The sequence below is a fragment of the Onychomys torridus genome, chromosome 15, assembly GCF_903995425.1.
Source record: "Onychomys torridus chromosome 15, mOncTor1.1, whole genome shotgun sequence".
In the NCBI taxonomy this organism is placed as follows: Eukaryota; Metazoa; Chordata; class Mammalia; order Rodentia; family Cricetidae; genus Onychomys; species Onychomys torridus.
Genome location: NC_050457.1, coordinates 46,370,626 through 46,379,702, shown reverse-complemented (window position 1 = coordinate 46,379,702; position 9,077 = coordinate 46,370,626). Strand labels below are relative to the sequence as shown.

The following is a 9,077-nucleotide window of genomic DNA, read 5'->3' as shown; positions in this document are numbered from 1 at the left end:
CTTAGTTGAATAGATCAGAAAGCCTTCCCAGTGGGTGAGTACTTGGCTCGAAGGTATTCCGAAGGCTGGTCACACGGCCACACTAATGGACTCTTTAAAACCAAGTAATGAAAGGTGTGGCAAAGGACCACACATTTATTCACTGGAATTGTTGTACCTTTTCCTGATTGTCTTCAAATATTTACTGTGCACTCCAGTCTCTGGGGCACCATTAGGTATCAGGTATTGAGAGGATTTGGATCTTTAAAAAAAAAAAAAAAAAAAAATTCTTCCCTGAAGTGTCATTAGGGAGGAGGAAAAAAGCATGCACAGACACGAAAGAAAGGTTTTTGTAATAACTAATATTCCTGACATTGTTTTGAGACGTCCCATTAACTCAGTTACTGATTCGAAGAGCTCATTCGTGGTCCACACGTCCTGATCTATCACAGTTCCCCTTAGCTCCCTTCCATTTGTGACTTTTAGGTGATTTCCAAATGCACACTGAACTAGTGTTAGCTGCCCAGGAGCAAGGTGTAATGTGCAGGTGGGCGGTACTCCCAGCTTCGGGGCCTGGCCAGAAGGGAACAAGTTGCCACATGGTCGTCGCGATCGCTTCATGCCAATTCCCAAAGTCAATCTGGCTGCGGACATTCTGCTATACAACCATAAAGAGAAGTCAAAAAATGTCTTTCAAACGCCTGAGCAGATAAAGATCGGACCGCATTTTAAGGAGAGAAAGCAAATCGGCTCTGGGTGGACAAAGCATTCAGGTTTGTAGCGGCAGGAGGCAGACAGGGCGTTTTCCAGGTTGTTCAGGGGAAACACTCTGGATAGAGGGCTGTTCCAACAAGTTTGTCTTGCTCTGAACGCCGAAAGTTAACACGATCATAAGTTTGACCCAGGAGTTTGTCCTTTCAGGCAACTTTCTGACAGCGCGCTTGGAGTTGGGTCTTGCAGGCGTCGCAGGAGGCTCCGTGCAGGAACACCTTGCCCTGGGCACAGGGTCCGGGCTCCCCACCCCCTTCCCGTGTCCCTCCGAGAGTAGCGGGGTGCTCTGGGCTCAGCTTTTCCTTCCCAGGCCTCTCCCACTTCCCTTCCTACCGGTTCCGCCCACCCCGTCCCGGGAACAGCGCCCGAAGCAGGGTCCCGGTTGTCCCCCTCTACATCCCCTTGGGACCAGGAGGCAAATTCCTGTGGGTCCCAGGAGTGCCAAAAGTGCTTGGCGAGACGGGAAATTGCAACAGTGCGGGCCCCTCGGCCCTCCCCTCGGTTGCCTTCCCGTAACTCCCGCCCCTGGACACTTGCCCCGCAGCTGATTCATAGCCGGGGCGCGGGGCCGCCTTCACACGCCGGGACAGACGTCCGCACCCGCGCCCCTGCGAGGCCGAAGATCGGCCGCGCTCCGGAGCAGGACGCCAGGAGGGTGAGTACCGGCCCCCGCGCACCCGAGGAGCCCGTGCGCCGCTTCCTTCCGCTTCCCCGACGGGAGAACCCCTGCGTTTTGATGACCCGCAGCCTCCGGGCTCCTGGTCAGCTCAGCCGCCCTGTCTTGTGTTGGTTTTGCCTCCTGAGAAGGCACTCTCAAGCCGCAGGAGGTGTGCCAGACAAGTGCCGCCTACTTGGTGGATAACTCAAAAACACCAGATCCTCTAGGAGTCCAAGTCCCTGGAGCTCCTCCGAATCCAGGCCTGCTTTGAGCTTCACCATCCCAGGGCCTCTCTCTCTCTCTCTCTCTCTCTCCAGTGGTTGGGGAAATGTTTACTGAGTTAGGATTCCCCCTTTGGGCCACTCTGGCTTCTCTCCCAAAGTGCCCTATGGAAGTTAATGGCTGTCCCCATTCCCTTGCATTCCAACCCTTAACTCCCACCCAGGCCTGCCATTTCTCTGGGAAGAGGGGCTGCCCTCTCCACTTGGAGGAGAGCACTCCACTCGGATGAGACAAATGTGGGGGCAGCGCTTCTGCATAGGTGGAGAGAGTAGGCACCTCTTCTCAAGTTGCTGGGATGAAAGCAGCGCGATTCACAGTCAAGGATATATGCTAAAAGTTCTAAGGCTCTGTGGGTCAATGTCTCTGAGACTAGACAGAGAGCAGTGGGGTGCTGACATCAGAGCCTGGATACAGCAATCCCCTTGAACAGTTCTTGACTGGCTGCTTGTCCACCCACTGATCATCAGGGCTGCCACCTGCCCTGCCTGGCATGTGAGTGACCAGAGGCACGCTGCCTGGGGACTGCTCTCAGACAGAGGCTGGATGCAATGCATTGTGGAAGCACGTGGAGATCAAGCTGTTTCCCCTCAAGACACCTGAATGTGAGAGTGGACATAGGCAGAGCAAATAGAATTGAGAGTGGAAGCCAGAGGCACTCTGCTAAGGGGGGGGGGGGGGGGGGGTAGGGAACAGCAACAACAGCAACAAGTCCAAACCCTGATGTAAACAGACCTGGGGCAGGTTACATTTTATGGCTTAGTCTCACTTTTCTGGTTTGCATAATAATAATGCTTACTAGTACTTTTAACGAAGAACTGCGTACTTCATTTTTATCAATGAGAAAAGCCGAGGTCCAGGGAGGTAAAGCGACTGAATGATGATCCAGTAGTTAAGTGACAGTTGTGATTTCACTTCAGAGTCTCTTAGCCTCTCTGCTGTCCTTCCAATTCTAGAGGTTTTTTTGGAGCTGGGGGTGACCAGAAGCATCCCATTCCCATTCCCCTACCCCCACACCATTGTCACCTGCCCCTTCCCATCATCCCCAGCACACAGAAGTGCATGGGTGCTGACGTTTTGTATTCCTTTGTATGAGAAAAGAGCCGAGTCAGGTCCACTGCCGTGGTGATTCTAAGTGACTGAGAAGGTCTGTGTGTTCCCTGTACGACCTGGGCTGGGTGGTTGCTGCCTCTGGAAGGAAGTCACAGTGTGCATTCTCCAGCTCATTTATGGGAACAGTAGGTTTTGGCCCTCTTCTCTGAACAGGAAACCTTTCTTAGAGAGGAGGGGAAAAAAAGCAAAACAAACAGCATCAGCATACTGTGTGAGATCGAAAACAAAACACATAGCGTATCAGGATCTCTCTAGAGCAAACCCCTCCTCCCTGAAGCAAACTTCCTTGTCCCTGCGAGGTTTCCTTTCCCAGCCTCACAGTCTCCCTTCCCTGGACCCTGGATTCTCCTGCTCTCCCAGGTTTTACCTACTTCACATTGCGTCTGATTTGGGTAGTTTTGAAGTAATGCAACAGCAAAGGACTGCTGTTACTCCAAAAGCAGGGGAGTGGATGCAAAGACATGTAGTCTGTCATCACCAGCTGTTGCCAGTCTGGACTGAACATGTAGGACGGTGTATGATTTTTCTCTCTGTTGTGACTAATACTGGACAAGAAGCAGCTGAAGAAAGGAAAGGCTACTCTGGGCTCATGGTTTGAAAGGATATAGTCTACCTTGGAGCCACTGGTCACGTGATGGCAATTAGGAAGGGGGGAGAGAGAGAGGAGAGTTGTTGCCCAGCTGGCTTCTCTCCCTCAACCCCCTCTCTCTCATTTTCATACCACATGGGAGGTCAGCCTTGGGGATAGTATTACCCACATTAACGATGGATCATCCCTCATCAGTTACCCCTCTGTGTAACACCCTGAACAGGCATGCCCAGAGATGCGTCTCCTAAGTGATTCTGAGTTCAGTCAAATTGACAACGCAGATTAGCTCTCAGGAGGTTACCAGCTTGACACCGCAACATCACTTTCAAGTCATAGCATATGATAAATATCACCACAAGATACTTTCGTTTATAAAGATTTGAAGAACACACACAAAGTATTTGAAGTATCTTTAAATATGTAAATTTGCTATCTGTAGTGGAAAGCTTCCTTCCTTATAATCCAGGTTGCAAAGCTTTTTCTATATCTGTACATAGATCTTTGGTCAAGGGCTTCATGTTAACCTGAAGCAGAAAACAGAATTTATGTACCCTTTCCCTTATTGATGGGTTTTGTGCTTTAAAAAACTATGTAGAATTAGCAACAGTGCCTCAAGGAAGATAATGAATTGGTCTTTGAACTGAAATGTGAACATTGCTGGGGAGTAGAATCCCAGGAGAGTTGTGGGGGGCAACAGGCTTACCACACACCTCTACTTCGTAGATAAATGTACTGGATCTCGGCCGCTTGCAAGTTTGAAAATGCATATACTTGTGTTAGCCCTCGGCTATATGCATTTTCAAACTTGCAAGTGGCCGAGATCCAGTACAGCACTTCAATTTGCATTTTGCTAATTACTACTACAATTTAATATTTCTATATATTTAGGCATCATTTGTGTTCTGTAACGACCTGTTCATGACTTTACTTGAACAGGTCTCTCTTATTCTTCAATAGATTTTTATTACATTTATGTATTGGGGGGAGGTCATCATTCATGCCACAGTGGGCAGGGGAAGGTTGAATGAAAACTTAAGGGGAGTTGGTACCCTCCTTCTACCACGTGGGTGTCCTAGGCAGGTACCTTTAGCCACTGAGCTGTCTTTCTGGCCTGTGGTTGTTTTGCTTTGTTTTTATGCATTGCAGAAACTCTGTCCTGTCCCGAATCCTAACACTCTGTGTATAACAGATAATACAGCCACTTCTCCCATAATGCTGACTTTTCTCATTTTTTTTTTTTAATTGTGGTCTAAGGGACCTATCGTAGAAGTTTCCGCCTAAACCACTGTACGTATAAAGCTTGATGCCATTGAGTGTACTCACAACTCTCCCTCGTGTGGCTCTGGAGTTCTTTCCATTTTTCAGAACTGTAAGTCTGTGTCACGGATTTTGTGACATCTGTTCCCCTCTCCCTTTCTTGCATCAGCTGGTCTACTTTCTGTCTTTTGAACTGCACTGGTCAAGGCCCATCGTATGAGTGGAGTCACACAGTATCTGTGTTCCTGTGACTGTCCCACTTAGTGTCATACTTTAAAAACCCGGCTGGAGCAGCCATTCCTCATTCCTGCATTTTTGAGAGTGGAGACACTCCACTGTCTGAATATCCTGTCTCCTTACCCCTAGTGCTTCTGGCGTTAGCTAGCCTCTTTTGCACAGAAACTCTAAACACTTGTGTTGCCAGCACAATTTCATGATTTCTGTACTTTGCCTAATTTGGGAAAGTCTTGGTCATCTACCTGAAATTGTCTTATTTCTGCTAATGCTTTTACTAGTTTGGTTTTTGTTATCATAACATTATACACCACATTTCTAAGAAAAATAAAGTGAAGGTAGGGATACAACTTATTTTTTTTTCTAAATTTTGAGATGGTTGATTCTATTCATTTATTTAATGGTTTATCATTTGAAACTCAGTTTATACTGTTTGGAGAGGGGTGTTTAAAACCAAGGCCCACCATGTAACCCAGGCTAGCCTTGAACTCACAACTCTCCTGCCCTCCCGAGTGCTGGCATTTCAGGCATGTACCATCACTCAAGATGAAATTTGGTCTTCATCATAAAATCAATCCATCTTCCTACAGGGCCCGTCCCTGAACTGTGTTCTTTCCATTGATCTTTGAGTCCCTTTCATGTCATTACCATGACGTTAGGTACTGGAGCCTCAATAGTATGCTTTAGGATCTCAAATACATATTTGTACTTTTTAAAAAACAAATTTTCAAAATGCCTCTCTTACATTGTACTCTGTCTGTAACGTTTCTAACTTGTCTAATGTAATGAAGTTCCATCCGGGTTTTTCCTGAGTTTGCAGTTGTCAGTGATGGGGTTTTCCTCGATGTCCAAGCACAGCCGAGGCAACGCCATACGGGAAGGGCTGGACTTGAGTGACTCACCTGGTTTCGAGAACTGACTTTACAGCAGGTTAGCTGTGTCACAAGGCAAGCCACCTTCGACCTGTTCTGCCCTTCATGTCCTCATCTGCCTGCAGGGATAGTAATGGACGCTCTTCCAGAAGGCTCTTGGAGAGAGAATCCAGCCGCTTATTATAAGCCATGCAGCAAAGCACCAAGAAAATCCAGTACACACCACCTGTGATCATTTTCACAATTCACTGTATATCCTACCGTGGGCTGTTCTGAGTGGCTTGCTGAGAGTGGGAACTAACCCACCCTTGCCTTTATTCACTGATAGTGTTCTAGAAAATGCAAATATGTAATAAATGTTACATGTAATACTCAAACACCCACATGCTACTCAATCACCTGAGGTTATGGGAGGTTTTTTTGTTTTGTTTTTGTTTGTTTGTTTTTGTTTTTTGGGGTTTTTTTGGTGCAGATTTTTCTATTAAGTTCAAAATGTGGTCCAGAGACTTTTCACTCCTAACAAGCAGTAGCATGGTTTCCATGATTTCCAACAAGCTATCAGCTAGTGTCAGACCTTTGTCCGTACTTTAAATTATTTTGCGAGTGATCATACCTTCTACTTGTCATGTGTGTGATTGACATGGTGTATAAGTTGTTTCCTTGGACCGTTACATGGTAGGTGCTGAGGACACAGCTCGGTCAATAAAGTGCTTGCTGAGAAAGAACGAGTACCCGAGTTTGGTCCTCAAACCTCATGTAATATAAAACAAGCAAAGAAAAAACCCAGGCATGGTGGCAAAGGCTTCTAACTCCAGTGCTGGGGAAGTGGAAAGAGGCAGATCCTGGGACTCACTGACCAGCCATCCTAGCCTAAATCATCTGACCTCTGGTTCTAATGAGAGACTATGAGGTGGACAGTTGGCAAGGAACAGCACCCAAGTGCAGGTGTAACGGGCCTCAGCACAAAGATCTTTAGAGCTGACTTTCATTTATCCAAGTAATCTCTCTTAATCTCCTTTTCTTTTTCAGTATGTGCATTTTCTTCTTTTCCTGGATTATATACTTATATTTTTTCTATTGCTGTTAGCCTTTTAATCTTATTTTCAGAAGATTTTTATATATTAGGGACAGCAACTCTTTGCCACATATTTCTACTTGGTATTAAGATTTCTTAAAAATGTGTATATAGGGCCAGGCAGTGGTGGTGCATGCCTGTAATCCCAGCACTCGGGAGGCAGAGCCAGGCAGATCTCTGTGAGTTCGGGACCAGCCTGGTCTACAGAGCGAGATCCAGGACAGGCACCAAAACTACACAGAGAAACCCTGTCTCGGAAAAAAACAAAACAAACCCAAAAAATGTGTATATAGTCAGGATAACAATCTTTATCTTTTCTGCTTTGGGGTTTTATATCATAGCTGCCAGATTACATTAAAAAAACATATTAAGGTGCTTTTGGTGATTTGTATCTCAAATTTGTGTGTATCCGGAATAGATTTTGCTTGAAGGGGTGAAGCAGTAGCAATAATGATAAGACTCTGTATTTACCCAATGAGACTGCTCTTAATCCCTCTAATCCTCCTGCCTATACACTGACAGCTTCTTCCATCCTCACTTAGAGAAGAGGCAGGTTAAAGAGCTAGTGCTTGGTTATATTGCCACTAACTACCAGAGTGGAGCTTGACCCCGAATCTCCTCTCAGAGTCCAGTATATGTTAGACACCCCATGATGTCCAGGTTATTGTTCCAGTATCCTATAAATATAGGAACAATGTATCTCTTATCATATGATTCATATACCACCTTTAGCATATAGGACATTTCTGCAAATCTTTTGATCAAGAATATTATTTGCATTTGATTTTACCATTTTTTTCTCTTGGCTTCAGCTATCACTCAGAGACCAAGCCTTAACTGAAACTGAGGTCACACATCCCAGAAACGTTTAACTGAACGTTGTTTTAAAATGAAATCAGTTGCACAGGAACTGATTCAGCTCCTTATGTCAGGACTTGCTTTATGAAATTGGTGGACACGTGATCTGTTGGAGGGATGCAAAGTTGGGATGGGGAAGAAATGCTAGAACCATTCAGGAGGCATTTGTCCTGGTGGTGGAACCTGAGGAGAAGGGAACTGGAGGGAAACTGGGGGTCATCAGTCTTATACAGAGATAGTGAGAACCCTTCAGAGGGGCTCACCAGTCCTAATAGCAGTGCCCTTGAAAAAGGAGGTGATGAAGAACTGCCCCCAAATGCATGCCACTCTACACTGCAGCCCAGAGCTCCGGTTATTGATTTCCAGTTTTTCCTCATTGAGGTTAAAAACAATTCTTGCCATGATTCCAATTTTTAGAAATTTGTTGAGACATGTGGTCTACCATAACCTCTCTTGGAGACTGTTCAATTCTAAAGTCAGAACTTTCTTTCACACACACACACACACACACACACACACACACACACACACACACCACAGAGAGAGGCACACACACCATCCACAAACTGCTTTAAATGGCATTTGCTTATGATAGCACTGGGTCAACCAGCCGGTTTTGAAGAATTTGGCAACACACCCAGGTTTAGGGAAGCAACCCACTATCGCTATGACTGCATCCCATGAGGATTATCTGTGGTAGAGAAACTTCCCAGGAATAAATATTTTAGTCATGGCTGAACAAGAAATTCCGGTAAGGGAAGGCCCTCTACATGTTCCTTAGAAGTGCATTTTATCATGCATGGAACATTCACGCTGAAGGGTAGTCAGAAGGATCTTCAGTGAGAATGGGAGCTTGCACACCAGATTTAATGAGCAGGTATGACCTTCAGAGAACAGTGAAGCAAGCAAGATTTTCACAGAAGCCTGTTAGGTTGATAGACACCGAATGGAGCCCAGAGATGAGCAAAGAAATGGAGGGACAGGAGTGAGTGGACAAGTAGAGTGTAAGTTACAAAATGGGTATCAGTTTCTCTCTCCAGCATCCCAACCCCACGTGTGCCAAAGGTTGTGAACTAGGTAATATTCAGCATCCCAACCCCACGTGTGCCAAAGGTTGTGAACTAGGTAATATTTGGTGACAGAAAAAAAAAAATGAAGACCTGAAAGGGAATTAATTTGTATTTCCATTAAAATAAGTTAGAAGCAAAGAGGGGAGAGTAGATGAAAAGTGGTATCCATTCTTCTTCATTTCCCAGATGTTTCCTGGGTGACAGCCATGTCCTCGGCCTCTGCTGCACAGTGCGTCTGAAACTCAGATCTGTTTTGCTATTGGCCCAGAGTCTATTCAATGATGATAATATGTGAGAAAGAACCTATTTGGGGAAAGGACTC

At 45.9% G+C, this 9,077-nt stretch overlaps 1 protein-coding gene across 1 annotated transcript in view; it reads left to right on the top strand.

Moving 5' to 3' along the window:
* The first annotated feature begins 1,133 nt into the window (after window positions 1-1,133).
* The window catches only part of Osmr (oncostatin M receptor), a 63,550-nt gene continuing 55,606 nt past the window's right edge, over window positions 1,134-9,077 (top strand). The window contains exon 1 of the mRNA XM_036206704.1: window positions 1,134-1,405. The gene's annotated coding sequence lies outside the window, so the exon portion shown is untranslated. The remainder of the gene's footprint in view (window positions 1,406-9,077) is intronic.